Source organism: Durio zibethinus, chromosome 16 (genome assembly GCF_047325235.1).
Source record: "Durio zibethinus cultivar Kanyao isolate XHJ-2024 chromosome 16, ASM4732523v1, whole genome shotgun sequence".
In the NCBI taxonomy this organism is placed as follows: domain Eukaryota; kingdom Viridiplantae; phylum Streptophyta; class Magnoliopsida; order Malvales; family Malvaceae; genus Durio; species Durio zibethinus.
The window spans coordinates 9,343,771-9,363,525 of NC_143177.1; the positions used below are offsets into that span (position 1 = coordinate 9,343,771).

At 42.5% G+C, this 19,755-nt stretch overlaps 1 pseudogene; it reads right to left on the reverse strand.

Annotated features, from left to right (window-relative positions):
* Positions 1–16,829: 16,829 nt before the first annotated feature.
* On the reverse strand, positions 16,830–19,587 carry LOC149514276 (25S ribosomal RNA; annotated as a pseudogene).
* Positions 19,588–19,755: the final 168 nt, after the last annotated feature.

A 19,755-nucleotide genomic window follows, 5' to 3' on the forward strand; every position in this document is an offset into this window, starting at 1 on the left:
AGAACCATCTGATTGCATTTTATAACTAGAAGCTCAATGAGACCGAATGCAAGTACATAGTCTAAGAGAAGGAGATGATAGCAATTGTGCACTACTTATGCACTTGGCGGCATTACCTATTGGGGTCAAAGTTCAGGGTTAGGATGGATAATATGGCAACCAGTTACTTCTAAATGTAAAAGAAGCTATCCTCCAAACAAGCCCATTGTTAGGATTTTCTTGTAGAATTTGATTACAGGTTGGAGTATAAGCCAAGACGAGTAAAGAAAATGGCTGAAGCCCTAAGCAGAAAGCTGAACCTTGCTACCATTAGCCAACTAGGGGGTCTTTGGTGTCATGCATTAGAAAGGGGCTCACACATGATCTTACAGCTAAGGCTCTCATTGAGTATGCCAAGCAAGGTAAGACTAGGCAGTTTTGGTTACAGGATGACTTGTTGTACACCAAGGGTAGTAGGCTGTTTATGCCATAACATGGGAAGCAGCACAGGGAGGTTTTACAAAAGTACCATGATTTTACATAGGTTGGTCACCTGGGGTTAAGCCATAACTTAGTCTTGCTAGAAGACCAGTACTATTAGTTACACATGAGGGACAATGTGGAGGTCTATGTGAAGACTTGTCTTATGTGCCAACAGGACAATGTGGAGCTCAAGAAACTAGGCGGTCTCTTAGAGCCATTATTGATACTAGGGTAACCATGGGAAAGTGTCACTTTGGACTTCATAGTCAGTCTATCAAAAGCAAAGGGTTGGGAAGCATCATGGTAGTGATGGATAGGTTTTCAAAGTATAGGATTTTCATTCTAGCAACCAAGGAGTGCCTAGTCGAAGAGGTAGCCCATTTGTTCTTTAAGAATATGGTGAAGTACTGAGGAGTATCAGAGATCATTGTTGGTGATTGAGATGGGTCTGGACATTCTAGATTGTGGAGCTTGGCCACTCAATACACTACAAAATGAAAGGTTACAGCAGTTGCCAGAAAAAAAGGCTAACAAAAGAACAACAAAAAGGTTTAAGGCAAGAGTAAGGATGTTATTGCTTAACGGTTTTGATGTGTGTACAATAAGGGTGGAGGACTCTATTTTTAGCTGAGTCTTCCTTACAATCCCTTGATTCTATGAGCCAAGATACAATCACTAATTTGAGGGGATTTGGTGCTGTTACACAATCCTTGACTTGCTAAAATCATGTTGAGCACTAGGCCTTTTATAAGCCTCCAAATCTGATTTTTCTAGGACTGTTCAGGCATCCCCACACCTAGGCTTGATCGTGCACCTACACTTCAATCATCAGCGCTCCTACCCTGACCAGGTTCCTGCACATTGCTCACCAATGCTTGTCGCTGGGCCAAGCTCAATTTTACTAAACTTGAACACCTTCCCTGAGTCTTTGAAATCTTGATCACCACCACTTGCCCTATTGTTCTAGGTTAGTTCACAATAACCTAGACCTTCAGTGCACCTCAAGGCCCGGTACCCTTGGCTGTCAAACTCTATCCTATTTTAAATGGAATTGTCACTTAACTCAGAGAGAACCCTTAGGCCTAGACTAGCTTGTAGACCATGACATTTTCCCCCACTCATTCTAGCAATGCCCTTATTGCTAGGGGGATGATGCACCCACCTTGTACGCTGGTTTCGACTCTTACCCTATGAAACACTTTTCCAATATTTTGGTCCCATACTCGAACATGTACTTTTTTGGCTTCCATTGTTCTTGATTCTATGTTCTTTAGCACTTTGTTGCAATGGTCCATTTGACTCAAGTTGCTAATGCTTTCTCTTCTTCGTCTGAGTTAGTCGTGGCACACTCTTTTGTGAGTAATTTGGTTGCACTATGGGAGTCATGCTGTGGCACTCTGCTGCCACTAGTTTCCCCTCATCAGCTCTTCAAAAGATCTAAACCCCTCGACTATCTTGACTAGCATTTGGCTGCTCCTCTTTAGGCTTTTTCTAGTGCTATTTACCATTACCACTCTTACCTTCAGATAGCCCGTCTACTTGCTTGATGGCTGAAAGCTTTGAGCACTTCTTGACCCAATGTGGACTGGCACAAAAATAGCAACTCAAGGGCCCTTTGCCTTTGCTAGCATCTCTATTGGTTTTTTGAAATCTAAGCTTCCTTGTAACCTTTTCCTCCCTTAAGGAACAAACACTAATATCTCCCTCACTTTGGCCTTTTCTCTTCGACCTTGGATACTTGGTGCACTTAACCTAAGTCAATGATTTTGTAGCAACTTTGGCTTAACTCAACTCCTGGGTGCCTTTTTGTTGTAGGTTGACCTTTACCAATGGCTTTAGTCCATCAATGAAATGCTTAGGCACCTCCACTCTCAGTCCTAAGCCTACACTAACAACCATGGTAGCTCATAATGCAGCATGGTCAACCTTAAGCCTGGCTAGTTTTTCTTATAAGGTTGTCACAACAGACTCTAATGCCTCATTACATTGCTTGAGCTTCTCCATTGCTTTATTTGAGGATCCCTCAATGCCCCCAAACTGATTTGTTGTTTAAAGAATGGTTTCGTCATAATTTGCTAATTGAGTGCTTATCAACACATATCTTGCTGAAGCCTTCCCTTATTTGTCTGTAGGTGGGTGCTCCTTAAACACCTCTCTTTAGCCCCCTATCTGTTTTCCCTAGCCATGTCACAACCCAAAACACATAAACTATTAGATCATAAATGCATAAATAAAAGATTACCTCCACTCTAGTTGGCACTTGAGTAATCTAGTTTTGGTTCCCACAAGCTAGCACACTAGTCTGTCAGCACGGCACACTAGCATAGCACACAATATCGGGCACTAGTTTGCACACTAGCTCAAAACACAAGCCTCTCAGTCAGGCACTTGTATGCATATTTGCACCCCTGAAAAACATGCCTAGCACACCCATAGCACATAGTAACAACTTGTCGGGCACTTATTTTGCACTTTAGCATCCCTGCACCTAACATACCAAAAGTGTTTCACCAACACATGAGCACAGTAGCCCTTCCAAGATACATGTACCAAGTAGCAAACCACATGCACCATACAATCGATTGTCCACATGCACTATGGGATACTTGCACGTCTCACCATAATGCTCACACCCTACACCAGGATGCCCGTAAGCAAGTTCCCAGACCTACACCAACACCAACTCTGGCTCCTCATGACAACTTTGGCTTTCACAACAACTTTGGCTCTTTTTACCATGAGCAAGGATCTGTTGCACACTCTGAACCAAGGCTCTAGTCATCACCACTAGTCTGGTCTAGGCTTTGATACCCTCTGGTATCTAGTTCTACCACCTACTTTAAAGGTTCCCCTAAACTAGGCTTTCATACCACTTATCATAAGTAGAGACTCAAGCTCCAAGCTTGCATGATTCCAAGACACAGGAATGGACTCTTTTGTGTCCCAAATCAGCCTAACACAAGAAATAGTGATGGATAGTCTAGACTACAAGGCTTGGCCTCCAAGTATGCTGTAAAATGAAAGGGCATAGCAAGTGCTAGAAAAATGGCTGACAAATGAATAATAGAAAGGTTTAATGCAAGAGTAAAGATGTTATTACTCAATGGTTATGGTGTATGTACAATAAGGATGGGGGACTCTTTATTTTTAGCTAAGTCCCCCTTACATTTAGTACTTGAGACACATTCCCAAACTTAGAAATTATAATCCTTGGATTCTAGGCACTAAGATACAATCCTTGAATCAAAGGGATTCAGTGCCGCTGCACAATCCTTGATTTGCTAAAATCATGATGAGCACCAAGCCTTCTAGAAGCCTCCAAATCTAATCCTCTTAGGACTACACTCAGGCATGCCTACACTTGGGCTCGATCATGCGCTTGCACCTCGATCATTAGTGCTTTTGCTTAGGCCCGATTAGGCATCTATGCATTGCTCACCAATGGCCACCCTTGGGCCTGGTTCAATATTGTTGAACCTGAACACCTTTCCTGAAACATTGGAGTCTTGATCATTACTCGCCCCATTGTTTTAGGCTAGTTCCCTATGACCTAGAACTCCAGTATGCCTTAAGGCTTAGTTCCCTTGGTTTTTAGACTTTGTCCCACTAGAACTGGAATTGTCACTAGACTTAAAGAGAACCCTTGGGCTTGGACCTACTTAAGGACCATGACACATGCATTGAGGGTTATTCGATGCTGATGGTGCTCAAGGCACTTGCATATGTCATGGTCTGCAAGTTGGTTGTAATGGGCTGTGCATTCTTTAGATTGAAACCATGCATCTATGTGGCACCAAGACTACTATTAGTCGAGGTTAGCCTTGCTCAAGTCCATTTTTCCAGGGACAGATCATTTTTTATCCTTTAAACTATATATTTATGAGCCCTTCTTAGCTCAAACCCTATAGGGTCGTATGCAACATTCTCAAACTTGATAAAGAGGAACCTAACTCCTATAAACACAATCAAACAATCATTCTCAGGGTGGTCCCGAGCACCCATATTTGTTCACAAGCATCAAGACCTCGAGCACCAACCTGCCTAGCTAATAAGGGCGCACAACCCCAGTTCTTATGATATTAACTTATTTTGGCATGGTGACAACCTAACACCATGCCCACCCACCTGCATTGTAAGCAAACTTTTATGCCTTGAACCCTAAGGCATAACATAGATGCCAGTTAATAGCTAGCTCAGAGCCATATTTGGCTTATCTCATCCTATGAAAATCATATCTCAGGGCCTTGGCCTTTGCCTCATTTTGGGCTACCTACATGCATGATTGGCATTTAATATTATGCTTGTCCTATCTCAGGGAAATTGGATGTGCTACCCCAGCTACAACAAACCTCTATCGATTGGCCACAAGGGTCTACCAGCATGCTTGCTTGCTAGCCCACTCATCCTTCAAGCTCGATGGTGCCCTTCTTATACAAACACCATCTAATGATCCTTGGTTACTCATCAACTAGCTTAAAGAGGGGAAACTATGAGGGCATAGTGAACACTAAAGTTTAACCCCATGGCTTAACATAAATGCTTAATATGAGGCCCATCAGCTACGACCATCCTTGGGTTTACCATGACCTATGAAGGCATCATACCACACTTGTAACTCGATGATGCCCGCCCATCTAGACACCACATGTGCCTAGAAGTATCTCACTTCAGACTAGCCAAGCCCTCGTCTGCCCATTAGCTAAGGGGTAATGGAGAGCTAACACCAATCATCCCCTTATAAAGAGCATAAGAGATTTCCCAGCCATTTTACTAGGAATTGTAAGACTATCTAAAATAGGGATATTTTTTTCCCCCACTATTTTAAAGCCTTTATTCAGCCAACTTAGGGCTCAGTGACCTCTTCCTTGGTTGCCATAATTCTTATATGCTACTATTGCTCCACTAACCCACCCGGGAGTGCCTATTCTTGACTTCGACAAATAGCACTCGATTGGCTACTTGACTCCAGGGTGTTCCCCTACTGGCTCACACTTGCCTATGCATCTTAGGGCCTAGGGCTCACACTGCCTACACACACTATTAGGAATATGTTCACAAGCTTACACTACCAACGCATAGCTCCAAGACCACTGTCCTAACCACAAGGCCTCATCCACTAATCAACTTAGGGTCAGCCATGGTAGGAATGAGGCACATCAAGCTTGACCATGATACTGGTCCAAGCCCATGGGTTTCTTCTGAGTCAATGAGCAATTCTAGATCTCATGAGATAGGGTTTGATAGCCAAGGGGACCAAGCCTTGAGGACTACTAGAGGAACAAGTCATAGGGAACTAGCATAGAATAGAGGTATAGGCAATGATCAAGACTCTAAAGGCTCAAGCATTACGTTCAAACTTAGTAGAATTAAGCCAATCCCAAGTGCAGGCACTAGTGAGTGATGCATAGGCACATAATCAAACCCAAGCAATGGCACTAATAATCAAGGTACTAGTGCATAGTCAAACCCAAGTGTAGGCACACCTGAACACAGTTCTGAAAGAATTATGCTTAGGGGCTTCTATAAGGCCTAATATTGTAGCACAATCTTTGACAAGCTAGAATTATGCTGGGCAATTAAGTTTCACAGGCTAAATTACTCTTATGGAGTCAATTCCTTATCAAAGGTCACATGGAGTTTGGCTTAAGACCAGAGCTCGTGACATATGCACCGAACATCATTTATTGTCAATGGCACTTGTGAGGCAGACAAATGCCTTGGAAGGAATAGAAAAGTGGTAGAAAGGTCACAGTACACATGTCACACCAAGTGCCATCATCTAGCAAAGGTGTCTAAGGAAAAAATTACACCAAGGTTAAACATGTGCTAATAATGGTTAACGCATGTGCCAAGACCAAGGGCCAACATGTCTCAATGGTGGTTGAGACATGTGCACATGTCGAAGGTTATTAGGTGACGATGGTGGTTGAAGCATGTGCATATGTCACAGTATGCAAGCTAGTCCAAGCCTAGGGGTTCTCTTTGAGCTAATGAATAGTTCTAGTTCTAGTGGGACAAGGTCTAACAACTAGGGGATGAGGCCTTAAGGCATACTTAAGGCCCAGGTCAAAGTGAACTAGCCTAGAACAGTGGTATAGGTAGTGATCAAGACTTTAGAGGATTAGGCACAATGTTCAAGTTTGGCAGAATTGAGCCAAGCCCAAATGCAAGCACTAGTCAGCGGTTATATGAATTTAGAAGCCATAAAAGTTGCATTGGCTTAGAAAAAATATGAAGATATGCGCGATCGTGGTATGCATGGTACATGGCTCGAGCACAAGATACCCGTACATGGTGCATGGCCCATTATGTACCAATAGTGCTTGAATAAATTGCTTACACAAAGGGCTAGCATGTGCTGATGGTGGTCAAAACATGTGTCGAGACCAAAGGTTAACACATCTTCATGGTTGTCAAGGCATGAACATGTGTCTTGGTCCACAAGATGGTATAGGCCTAAGGGTTCTCTTTGAGTTAAGAAATAGTTTTGATTTTAGAAAGATAGGGTCGTTATCTAAGAAGACCATGCCTTGAGGCCTACTAGAAGCCCAAATCATAGGGAACTAGCCTAGAATAGTGGTATAGGTAGTTATCAAGACTCTAAAGGCTCAGGTACACTATTCATGTTTAGCAAATTTAAGCCAAGGCTAGGTACAGGCACTAGTGAGCACTTATATGAAATTACAAGCCATAAAAATGGCGTTGGCATGGTGAAAATATGAAGATGCAGCTAAACCCACCTAGTACCCAGTCATGGTGTGCATGTTGCACGGTCAGGGCCTAGGATACCCACATTTGGTGCATGGCCCAACATGTACCGATGGTGTTGGAAAGAACTACCTATACAAAGGACCAGCATATATTGAGACTAAGGGCCAACATGTCCCGATAGTGGTTAAGGCATCTGCTTATGTCATGTATACCAACAAAATTACAAGGATCACGTATACCAAAATTGGGGCTTAAAATCCTTTTAAAAATTTTCAAAAAATACTGAATTGGGAAATTTTCTAAAAATCATGAAAAATAAAAAATGAGTCACCCTACCATGAAACTTTACAAAAAGGCTTAGGAGACAATCATATGAATTTACAAGCCATAAAAATGGCATTAGCATAGCAAAAATATGAAGATGTGCCTAAACCCACCTACTACTTGGTTGTGGTGCTTATGGTGCGTGGCTTGGGCATAAGATACCCACAAGTGGTGCATGACCTAGCTTGTGCCAATGATGTTTAATGGAATTGCCCGCACAAGGGTGAGCATGTGCCGATGGTGGTTGAGGCATGTGTCAAGACAAAGGGCCAACAAGTTTTGATGGTGGTTGAGACATGTGCATGTGTCACAGTCTACATGCTAGCCTAAACCTAGAAGTTCTCTCCAAGTCAAGGAGCCGTTCTAGTTCTAGTGGGATAGGGTTTGACAGCCAGGGGGATCAATCCTTGTGGCCTATTGGAGGCCTAGTTTGTATAGAACTAGCACAAAATAGTGGTATGTGTAGTGATCAAGACTCTAGAGGTAGAATTAAGCCAAGCTTGAGTACGAGTGCTGGTGAACAATAGGTGCGCACACAATCGACCCAAGCAAGGGCACTGATGATCAAGGCTTAGGCACATGGTTGACCCAAATATGAGCATGCTTGAGCACAATCCTAAGAGGATCAGATTTTGGGGCTTCTAAAAGGCCTAGTACTGTAGCATAATCTTTAACAAGTTGGAATTATATTGAGCACTTGAGTTTTATAGGCTGACTTAGGCACACAGAGTCAATTCCCTATCTAAGGTGACATGGAGTTTGGCTTAAGACTAGAACCCATGACACATACACTGAGAATCATTTAATGCCAATGGTGCTTGCGGGGTAGATAAGTGCCTTATGAGGGATAAAAGAGTGGTGGAAAGGTCACAGTACACATGCCGCACCAAGTGCCAACATCTAGTGATGGTATCTAAGGCTATAACTCACACCAAGGGCTCGCATGCACCGGTGGTGGTTGATACATGTGCAAAGACCAAGGGCCAACATGTCTTGATGGTGGTCAAGGCATTTGCCTGTGTCACAGTCTAGAAGTTGGTCTAGGCCCAAGGGTTCTCTTTGGGTCGAGAAGTAATTCTAGTTTTAGTGGGATCGAGATCAATAGCCAGGGTGACCGAGCCTTGAGGCATACTAGAGGCCCACATCATAGGGAATGGGTAATGATCAAGACTCTAAAAGCTTAGGCATGGTGTTCTAGTTTGGCAGAATTGAGTCAGGCCTAGGTGCATGCACTGATGATCATATATATGAATTTACAAGCCATAAAAATAGCATTGGATTGACAAAAATATGAAGATGTTCCGAAACCACCTACTTCTTAATCATGGTAAGCTTGTGAAGTAGCTCAAGCCAAGGATACCTATGCATGGTATGCAGCCTAGCATATGCCGATGGTGTTCAAAGGAACTGCTTGTAAAAAGGGCTAACATAGGTCGATAGTGGTCAAAGCAAGTGCCGAGACCAAGGGCCAACGTGTATTGGGGTGGTCAAGGCAAGTGCATGTGTCTTAGTCCATAAGCTGGTATAGGCCTAAAGGTTCTTTCAGAGTTGAGGAGCAATTCTAGTTCTAGCTTGACAGGTTTTGACAACTAGAGGGACAAGGCCTTAAGGGTTACTAGAGGCCCAGGACATAGAAAACTAGCCCGGAATAGTGGTATGGGTAGTGCTCAAGACTCAAAGGCTTTGACACTTTGTTCATACTCGATAGAATTACGCCAAGCCATGGTTCGGGCATTGGTGAGCATTTATATGAATTTACAAGCCATAAAAGTGGCATTGGAATGGTAGAAATATGAAGATGTGCCTAAGGTAACCTACTGCCTAATCATGGAGTGCATGGTACACAGCTCGAGCTTAAGATACCTATGCATGGTGTGTGACCCAGTATGTGCCAATGATTTTTTAGGGAACTATCTGCATAAAGGGCCAACATGTGCCGATGGTGGTTGAAGCATATGTCGAGACCATGGGCCAACATGTCCTAATGGTAGTTGAGGCATGTGCATGTTCATGGTCGGTAAGTTGGTTTTGGTGTAAGGGTTCTCTTTGAGCTGTGAAGCAGTTCCAGTTCTGGTAGAATAGGGTTCGACAACCAAGGTAACCAGGCTTTAAGCCCTACTAGAGGCCCAAACTAGCCCAATTCAAGTTTTACAGAATTAAGCTAGGCCCAAGTGCAAGCACTAGTGAGTAATGCATAGACATATAGTTAGACCCTGGTGTGGCCACTAATGATGGAAGTGTGAGCACATGGTTAGACCCTGGTGTGGGCACTAATGATGGAAGTGCAAGCACATGGTTGGACCTAGGTGTGGGCACTGATGATCAAGGTATAGGTAAATGGTCAGATCTTGGTGTGGGCATGCCTGAGCATAGTCCTGGAAGGATTAGATTTATGGCTTCTAAAAGGCTTAGCACTACAACACAATCTTTGATAAGCTAGAATTGTGTCAAGAACTTGAGTTTTCTAGGCTAACTTAGGCCGACGAAGTCAATATCCTATCAAAGGCCGCATAGAGTTTGGCTTAAGATCAAAGCTTATGACACATGCACTGAGCATCATTTGGTGTTTATGGAGATCAAGAGGCAAATAAGTGCCTTGGGTGGGAGGTTCATGGTACACATGCTGCCCCAGGTGCCAACATCTACCAAATCGGTGTCGAAGGCAACAACTTGCACCAAGGGCTCGCTTGCACCAATGGTGGTCAAGATAAGTGCCCACACCTAGTGCTAGCAACTGGCGATGGTGTTTAAGGCAACATCTTGCATGAATAGGCCAACATCTACTGATGGTGTCTAAGGCAATAATAAGCTAGCATCTAACAATGATGTTGCTATAATTGCCCACACAAACCAAGTGCTAGATGTTGTCAATGGTATTAAAGGTAATTGCCTGCACCAGGGGCCAGCATGTATCGATATAATTCAAGGTAATTGTCTACACCAAGGGCAAGCCTATCTCTATAACAAATACCATTGGCATTCGATTGTCATTTACTTGGATGCTCAAAGAAGGAATGTCATCATCTAGCCGAATTAGTTGCAATGGAGAACACCATTCATCCCTAACCCCAGAAGGGTATGGTGTAAAAAAAAAATGAAGTGAGAGGACTTCGGTGGGTTTGGTGAGGGGGAAGGATAAATCATAGTGACAAAGGGTGGAATCTCATTGGATTAAGGCCAAAAGGCCATTCTACCACTTATAATAACTCATCATATATTTAAGTTATCTGCAAAGGATTCAAGTCTTGCTAAATTAACCAAAGCTGCCATAACTATGAAGCCACCACTAGAATGTCAAGATGAAGAGATTTTAGCTGACAAGGTATCTCAAGTATCTCAAAAAATAGTTCATGAATATTTAGTGAAGTGGGAGGGCTTAAGATCAAAAGAAACCAATTGGGAAAAAGATCATGACCGCAAGCATTCAAGCAGAAGATTGAAGAACTCTAGGCTTACAAGTCAATGAGGGTGTTGATAGAATAGGTGGGAGAGGATGTCATGAGGCAACCTCATAGAGGGCCATGACGAGTAGCCTGGTACTCATTGTGAGGCAAACCGGATGACCTAACCCTAGTTCCAACTATGAGCTTTTTAATTGCACAACTTTAATAGACACTATTAAAGTTGGAATTACCAGGGTTTTTGGCACTAAACTTGCCCTCTAATGGATCCTTATTAAGGGATTTAGATTGTACTCATTCTAATTACCAGGTTCATAGAGCTTGATATTGTTATTTATTGTCACTACCTCCCCATATCAAGATTGGGTAAGTTGTGTACCTACTACCCTCCTTGGATGTGGTTGCCATTTTTTAAGCTTCTTCTCTAAAATCAAACCCTAATTCTTTGTCACCCATCACCAACATAGTAGGCCACTATCCTACCATCAAATGTTGATGGGGTAAACTTTTAATGATGCATTGCCAGCATAAAAGGCCATGCAATCTATCAAGTTATCATAAATCATCAGAGCAACAGGCAAAGCCCATATCAACCTTTTATCTAATTAATGTATCCTTTTCAAAAGTCAGGGTTTGTAGCACGTATTAGCTCTAGAATTATTATGGTTATCCAAGTAGTAGATAGCATCAAAAAAACTATAATTGATTTAATGAGCCATTTGTAGTTTCACAATCTGAATTAGTTCATACTTACATATGCATCACTTAATCTTTGAGACAATCATATGACTATTGGAAGGATAAACCAGGTAGCATTCCTGTAAGATGTTGGCACCTCATGAAGTGTCATGCATGTCAAGCTCGAAAAATGCACAGCATCAGATGAGCAAGGGCTGGGAGCCTATGCCCATAAAACATTTCACATCTAAGAGCACGATCGAAAACCAATGCACCATTATGGCCACGAAGGTTTAGGTGGCACAATTGAGACATGACAAATGATTGCAGTCTGACCCATAGCTCCTAGAAACACAAGACAGATGAGGGATGGCAAGACATCCAATTTCCATCGATTTAGGTATATAGCACAGGATCTGATTACACCCCCAATGTATGATGACCACGTAAGAGAGATTAAAGAGGGTGACAGGTCAATAGTTTGATACATCAAGCATAGAGCATTCCAACACACACAACAATAGCACCACACATATGCCTATTATGTACAAATGGTAACATCCACGTACACCAGTCTATAACCCACCCAATCAATTACTTAATGAGTAGGTAGAGGAAATGATGTGTGAGGGCATGCTAAAATCGCTTGGCATGGGAAAAGCACAAGCAAGGGCCACAAGACTACCCCTACCATCCAACAAGCAACAATGGCATGACACCACCAATGCTTGGTCTGGATAAGATTGCACACGTAAACTTTGCTATCACCACCTTAAGGGGACATTGCTTATTTCAGGGTCTTATTCTTAGGGTCATAAACGACATGGGTTGCATGTATGGGTTGGCCAGGCCAAGGCATTTTTGTGGTCGATGAGAAGGTACCATGAGATTACCAAATACTTTAGAGACATAGCCAGACCAAGACCATAACTGCAGCTTATACTTGTACCACCCTAGAGAACCATTGTCGATTTAAGACTTGGTCTACAAAAACATTAGCCGTAAGCATAGGCTTATGCTCGACACAATCAAGCTCTTTTTTTGCATACACACTAATTGATTGAGGCAATGTGCTCCTGTAGGTCATCAGAGCAACTAGTTGCTAGACAACACATCCAGAAGGCATGCACAGCCTTGATTTTGCTCCAAGGATGCTACCATTGATTTACAATGATAGGCTCAACATGCACACCTACTCCCCTATAAAGAGAGAAAGGGCCCTAAAGAACTACCCTTAAAGAGCATGAGAGATTTATAGATATGCTAGTAGTAGACATTAAAGTGTCTGTAGTGGGGACACTTTTTTCAAATAGGCATATCTCACACCAATGGTTTGTAAGTGCCAATGGTGATCAAGGCATATGCCCGCACCAAGATCCAGCTTATGCTAATGGTGTTTAAGGCAAGTGCCTGCAGTAATGGTCAGCATGTGCCAATTTGTTTGAGGTAATTGCCAACACCAAGCACCATCTTTTACTGATGTTCATTGAAGCATGTGCCTTCACAAAGGGCCGACATTGCTAATGGTGGTCGAGGTAAGTGCCCACACTAAAAGCCAGCTTGTGTCGATAGTGGTCAAGTTAGGTGTCCACGCCAAAGGCTAGCTTGTGCCGATGATGGTTGAGGCTTGTGCTGATGATGGTTGAGGCATGTGCTTACGTCATGTGCTAGCTTGTGCCAATGATGGTTGAGGCCTTGGCTGAAGTTCAATTTTGGGCCCCGATGCACATGCTAGGCTCAGACATGTGTTGGTACTACATTTTACTACCTAGGGCACCATCGCTGGAGTATCATTGGAGAACCTAAGTAGTAGCAATAAGGGTTCTAGTGATTGAGAGAGGGTTGGGTGGTGTACACACATGATGTGCGATGGGTGCTAGCCCTTGGCCTTTATATTGGCCCCTTATCTCCCAAGGAACCTTAACAACTCACACCTCTTTAAAGAGCATAAAAGCTTTTACAAGTTAGCAGCCAGTAGCCATTAAGTGTCTACAATAGGGACACTTTGTTAAAATGGCCAAAAAATCTCCCATACTTTAATTTTTTAGATGAATTTTTTGGATGCCAAAAAAATGACAAGGATCGTGAATACCAAATTTGTGGCCAAAACTCCATATAAAAAAATTTTAAAAAATCCTAAACCATGTAAAATTTTAAAAATCATGAAGAATAAAAATGAGTCATCTTGCCATGAAACTTCACATGAAAGCTTAAAGGATTGTTATATAAATTTACAAGCCATAAAAATGGCATTGGCATGGCAAAAATATGAAAAAGTGCCTAAACCCACCTATTGCCCAATCGTGGTACCCATGGTGCATAGCTTGATCCAAGGATACCCGTGTAGGGTGCATGGCCCAGCATGTGTTGATGGTGTTTGAGGGAATGACCCACACTAAGGGCCAACATGTCTCGATGGCAACTGAGCATATGCATGTGTCATAATCTACAAGTTGCTCCAAGCCTAAGGGTTTTTTTTTTATTGAAATGCAGTTTTGGTTGTAGCAAGATAGGGTCTGAAAGCTAAGAGAACCAAGCCTTGAAGCATACTGAAGGTCCAGGCCATGGGGAACTAGCCCAAAGCAATGGCATGGGTAGTGATCAAGACTCTAGAGGTTCAACCTTAGTGTTCAGGTTTAGCAAAATTAAGCTAGGCCTAGGTGTGGGTGTGGTGAGCATTACATGAAATTACAAGCTATAAAAATGGCATTGGCATGGTAAAAATATAAAGATATGCCTAAACCCACCTACTACTCGGTCATGGTGTGCATGGTGCATGCTATGGCCTAGAATACCCATATTTGGTGCATAGCCCAGCATATGCCAATGGTGTTTAAGAGAACTACCCACACAAAGGGCCAACATGTGCTGAGACCAAGGGCCAACATGTCTCGATGGTAGTCGAGGCATGTGCATGGGCTACGATCTGCAAGTTAGTCTAGGCTTAAGTGTTCTTTTTGAGTCAAGCAATAATTCCAATTCTAGTGAAACAGAGTCTGACAGCCAAAGAGACTAGGCCTTACAGCTTACTAGAGGTCCAAGTCATATAGAACTAGCCTAAAATAATAGTACGGGCTATGATCAAGACTCTAGTAGCATGGTGGTAAGGTTTGGTAAAATAAAGGTAGTCTAAGGTGCAAGAGTTGGTGAGCGTTATATGAATTTACAAGCCATAATAATGACATTGGCATGGTAGAAATATGAAGATGTGCTTGAACCCCCTACTACCCTATCATGGTGCACATGGTGTGCATTTTAAGCCCAGGATACTCGTGTATGGTCCACGGTCCAGCATGTACCAAAAGTGTTTGAAGAAACTACCCACATAAAAGGCTAGCATATGGGGATAGGGGTGAAAGCGTGTGTGGAGACCAAGGGCCAACATCTACCAGTGGTAGTTCAAGCATGTGCATGTGTCAAGTCCACAAGTTGGTCCAGGACTCAGGTTTTCTCTGAGTAGAAGAGTAATTCAGGTTTTATGGGAAAGGGTTTGATTGTCAGAGGGACCAGGCCTTAAGGCCTACTAAAGGCCAAAGCCATGGGAAACTAGCCTAAAATAGTGGTACAAAGAACGATCAAGACTCCAAAGGCTCAAGCATGATGTTTAGGTTCAGTAAATTTGAGCCGAGCTCAAATGTGGCTGCTGGTGAGCACTTATTTGAATTTACAGACAATAAAAATGGCATTGGCATGGTAAAAATATGAAGATGTGCTTGAACCCACCTACTGCCTGATCATGGTGCACATTATGCCTGGCTTGAGCCTAAGATACCTACACATGGTGTGCAGCCCAAAATGTGTCAATGGCATTAAGGGAACTGCTTGCACAAAGGGCCAGCATGTGCCTTTGGTGGTTAAAACATGTGCCAAAACCAAGGGTGAACATGTCTTAAGGTTGGTCGAGGTAAGTACTTGTGTCATAGTCTAAGCCTAAAGGTTCTTTCTGAGTCAAAGAGCAATTCTAATTCTAACGAGAAAGGGTTTGATTGCTAGAGGAACCAAGCTTGAGTCTTACTGAAGGCCTAAATTATAGTGCACTAGCCTAGAACAATGGTACGGGTAATGATTAAGAGTTTAGAGACTCAGGCATGGTGTTCAAGTTCTACAGAATTAAGCTAGACCTAGGTATAGGTGCTGATGGTAGATGAATTAAGGCATGTGCAATTGTCATAGTCCGTAAGCTGGTCCAGGCCTAAGGGTTCTCTCCTAGTCGAGGAGCAATTCTAGTTCTAGGAAGACAGGGTTTGACAACCAAGGGGACCAAGCCATGAGGCCTATTAGAGGCCTAAGTCATAGGAAACTAGCCCAAAATAGTTGTATGGATAGTGACCAAGACTCTATAGACTCAAGCAAAGTGTTCAGGTTCGATAATATTAAGCCAGGCCCAAATGTGGGGGTTGGTGAGCAATGCATAGGCACACAGTCAAACCTAGGTGCAGGCACACTTAAACATAGTCCTAGGAGGATCCAGTTTTTAGGCTTCTAGAAGGCCCAGTATTGTAGCACAATCTTTAACAAGCTAGAATTATACTGAACACATAAGTTTTATAGGTTGACTTAGGCAGATGGAATCAATTTCCTATCCAAGGCTACATGGAGTTTGGCCTAAGACTAGAGCCCGTGACACATGCACTAAGCACCATTTGGTGCCAATGGTGATTAAAGGATAAATAAGTGCCTTGGATGGGAAGGTTGTGGTACACATGCCACACCAAGTGCCAACATCTACCAAATAGGTGTTTAAAGTAACAACCCCATAAAGTGCCGGCATCTGCCAAAGTGGTGTCCAAGGCAACAACCCATACCAAAGGCCCATTTATACCGATAGTGGTCAAGGCAATAGCCTACACCCAATGCTAGCATCTAGTGATGGTGTCTGATGCAACATCCCAAACCAAGGGCCCTATTGATAGTGTTCGAGGCAATAATGGGCCATCATCTACTAATGGTGTTGGATACAATTGCTCACATGAACGAAGGGCCAAGTACTGTCAATGGAATGTAGGCAGAATCAATCAAGGGGCCAATGTGTGCTGATAGAGTTTGAGGTAAGTGCTCACACCAAAAGTGAGCCTATCCCTATAAAAAATACTAAGGGCATTTGGTTGTCATTTACTTGGACGTTTAAGGGAGGGATGTCATCCCCCAACCAAATTGGTTACAGTGGAAAACGCCATTCATCCCCAACCTTAAAAGGGTACAATGTAAAAAAATAAAATGAAAGGACTTCAGTGGGTGTGGTAAGGGGGAGGGACAAATCAAAGTGACAAAGGGTTGAATCTCAGTGGATCATGGCAGCAAGGCCACTCTACCACTTACAATACCCCATTGCATATTTCAGTCATTTGTAAAGGATTCTACTTGCCACTTGGTAGGTATTAAGCTCTAAAAAAGCTTCCACAGCTTATTTGTCTCAGAGCCTGCACCTACAACATGTGCCCCTAAGGGCATTGGCCCCTACTATAAGTCGACAATTAGGCAACAGGTGTATGCATTTCTTCTAGCCTAGATTTTGACTTAGAGGCATTCAGTCATAATCTAGCTTACAGTAGCTTCGGACCATTAGCTTTTCAACCAAACGTAATGACCAATTGTGTAAATCAATAGTTCCCCTCATACTAGGTTGAATTGCTATTGCAACATTACCATCAATAAGATAAAACTAACTTGTCTTACGGTGGTCTAAACCTAACTCATGTTCCCTATTGGTGGGTGAACAATCTAACACTTTATGAATTTTGCTTCACAATGATAGGAAGAGTAGACAAGAACAACAAGAATCTTGTTAATATATTCATGTGTGTCACTAATTAGATGACAAGGCATTTAGCTACCTTATGGGAGTTATAGTTACTCCCATTGTTTACCCTCACTTGGTTGAATTTCTTCACTTTGACATTTAGAGCACTAGGTAGAAATCACATTGTATGAGCATTTGCATGGACCATTGTAATGCTTTGTTTTAATTAAAAGTTGGATTCCCCTTATTCATACTAGTTCTAAGTCAACTATTTGTCACCCAAGAAAGGTCCTTGAGTGAGTTGTTCCCAATTCATCACCTAGTTGACCCATTCTCATTGCAGGAGTAGCTCAAGCAATGCTTTGATAGTTAATGGGTTTGGTACTAGAACCCCCATACTTAGCGCTCAGGGCCAATCCTTAGCTTACAAATCCATTTTTGCCCATTTCTTTTATGCATATTGTTCCATCGACCAGAGGCTATTCATTTTTTAGACCTGATGTGGTTATGAGTATAATCAGGCATGGATGGCACTTAGTCTTCCAAATTTTCAAGGGTTGTCAGGGGTGCACCAGACACCATGTGATGTGTAGTGCTCTTCTTGCTACTGGACCCTATGTCTAGCTTAGCCATATTTAGGATAGGCAGGTAGTTAAATAAAATGATAACTTTTTTCGAGGCCTTTGTCGACATTTCTAAACTCTCTAACATTATTGTTAGCTATCGTATCCTAATTCAAAAATTTTAACTTGATTCCCTTTTAAAGCTTGTGATGAACGAGTTATCAAATGGGCTTCCCTTATCTCTTAGCATTGATTAACCTATGAGATATGTATTGACAATAGCTTTGCCTAGGCTCACACCTTTGGTTTTGTGGTGACCGTCATGCCCTCCTACTCATCAAGGATTGGCCCTTGACCCAATGCTTGGGTATAGGTCACACACTTAAGTGCCTTCCATTTTTAGGGCTATTTCATTTGACAAGTGAGTTGTTACAAACTCCTTAGTGGATTCGACTTCCATTACCAATGTCTTGCTATCTTAATTGACCAACACCCTTTTTGGGTTTTAGATTAGCGTACAGTTAGGCACCGTAACTTGGTTTTTGGTTCATACCATTTTGCTAGTTCTACTTACCAAAATGGCCCACTTACAGCTCTTGATTTCATGGAGGGGCTGAACAAAGTAGCTTTGCCATCCTACCAATTTAAAGTTTGAGAATAGGTCAAAGGCATTGCACCTCTGATGCCTCTAATCATTGGCTTTACCTAATAGAACTTTCTAAGGGCTCTAGCTATCTTGAAGGAAACTTTAGAAGAAACCAACTATTACAAGGTTTGATTAGTTATTCACCCTTATACCCAAGTTAGACGAATGATTTATGCGTCAATATTGTTATGGGCCTTCACTAGAGTTACTTCTAACTTTACCTCGCTTAGGCATAGTTCACCATTTTTTAGGTCTCAATCGGTATGCTCTCATTCGAACCTTTCCCAAAAAATCAAGATAGTTCGATGGTGCACCCATAAAGGATCCCACCAATTAGCTTTTTTAGGCCTTACTAGTTTTTTAGCCCATTGGCTCACATACATGTTAGACTCCTTAGTCCATGTTTCAAGATGAGCTGGATGGGGAGCCCATAGGTTGATGCAGGGAGCTCATTGATGTTGAGGCATGTTGAGATGGCTAATGCTACATTCCATGATCACGGTGACTACTTCTTTGCTAGCATATCGAAAGCCTAGGCTTGGGCTACTACCATGACTTGTGTTAGTCCATGCCCTGAGTTGATCAGCAAATCGACACTTATCATTCAACATTCAACTGAGATGCATCATCGGCCCCTATCTACTTCTCTTCTGACAATTTCAAGCACCCTTTGACTCTATTTTCAAAGTCTTTTTCATCTTTCCCTTATGATACTTGTTCGCTATTAGCCTTTCCCCCATATTCAACCTTAGATAGAATTTACTACCCGGTTAGGGCTGTATTCCTAAGCAACTTGACTCATAGATAGTGCTTCACGGTGTAATAGGGTCTAGGCACAATAAAGCTCTCACCCTCTACAGCAGCTTTTTCCAGGGGACTTTGGCTCGGTCCATCATTAAAGACACTTCTTCAGACTATAATGTGGACACTAAGGGCACCTAATTCTCTAGTTTGGCTATTCTTGATTCACTCATCATTACTAGGGGAATCCTAGTAAGTTTCTTTCCCTCTACTTATTGATATGCTTAAATTTAATAGGTAATCCTGCTTGACCTGGAGTCATGTTGCAAGCATCAACCGAGTAATACAGGGGGTCCAATGGGGTTTGGATGGACAACAAGAGTGCATCACCAGAGATAAGGCATGCCAAGAGCTTGACCACCAATGGTCATGGTGCTATTGTTGTTGGCTACTTGCTTTTGGGCCAAACATGACTGACAAGATCATAGA